This window comes from Phalaenopsis equestris, unplaced genomic scaffold (assembly GCF_001263595.1).
Source record: "Phalaenopsis equestris unplaced genomic scaffold, ASM126359v1 Scaffold000036, whole genome shotgun sequence".
NCBI classification, from domain to species: Eukaryota; Viridiplantae; Streptophyta; class Magnoliopsida; order Asparagales; family Orchidaceae; genus Phalaenopsis; species Phalaenopsis equestris.
Genome location: NW_018164478.1, coordinates 546,194 through 547,636, shown reverse-complemented (window position 1 = coordinate 547,636; position 1,443 = coordinate 546,194).

Sequence of the window (1,443 nt, the reverse complement as noted above, 5' to 3'; positions counted from 1 at the left end):
CTCTTGTGTTTGTTGTAAATGATTGGTTAAATTAAACTATGGAACTGGTTGGCCAAGTGGATGAGTTGAATTGATTGACTAAACTATGTAAGGGTTGACCTACAGAATTAAGTGGAAAGACCATTGTGTTGAATTAATCGATCGAATTGTTTGACTTAATCACGAGATTTAAGCACAATCCAAAAGATTTTGGTTATACATTGCATATACATATATGGAACAGGGTGTGATTTTTATAACCACGAATGTTTTATGACCATCAATGTTTGGAGTGCATTGAACGTAAATTCCTCTTTAATGTTTTTAAATGGTTTTGTTTTATCACTAGATATTTCATTCCTAAGACGAACCAAAAAAAACATAGTGGAGCTAGTCATTTCTTCGTTCATCGATGGAGTCAATAGATATGGGCATTATTTTGTCACATTTATACCATACATCATACATTTTATGATTTTGATGAAGATCTAACGCAGAGCTTGATAATATATCAAAGATTGTGTTCATAACATTTTTATAACATTTAGTAAACATTCAATGAAACCTAATTAAACATTATTTGAACAGGTTTGAGCACATATATTTTTTTTGAGTTTATTTGAACCATTTTTAGTTATGTTTAATCTTCTTCAAACATTTTTTTTACACATGTTAAATTTTATAATACTTTTTTGGATAGTTGTACATCTTCAAGTCATATTTAAACATGATTTGAACTTTGACTGGCCTATATGATTCAAAATAGTATTACAAGCATCAAATAAAGTTTAAACATGATTCGATCAAATATTGCACTTAAAATGTTGATCAAACCATCCTTGAACAAGCTTTGAGTAGGATTTGAGCAAGCTTTGAAGAAGATTTTGGCATATTAAAAAAAATTTGAATTTGGTTCAAATTGGTTTGATTAATATTTGAATAATGTTTAAATCTTATTCAAGCAAGGTTTGAATTATGTTTGAACATGGCTTGAATAAATTCAATATTTAAAAAAGATTCAAGCAAATTTCAAACTATGTCTGAGCATGACTGGAATAGGCTATTTTTAAAGATAAACATAATAAACCATGATTAAATAGGTAGAATACATTACAATATAAAAGATTACATCAATGCATGAATCCATAAAATCACAAGAATATCATTATATTAAATCACAATAATTATAAGTTGAGCATATTCACAGCAGTTATACATTATAGATAAAAAATTTGATTGCATCACAACATCTATAGTGCAACACAATTGAATTGCTTTCCAATATTTCAAGTGAGTGTTATGATACTTAATATTAATGAACTTGACCTCTGAAATAACTAAATCTATGATTAAAAAATATGCTTAAGACGTAAAATGTGCTCTTAGAATCATCATTGCTCAAATTGTTTCCAACAAGAAATTGTAGGCTTGATTTTAATTATTAATTATGATTTCAATCCATCA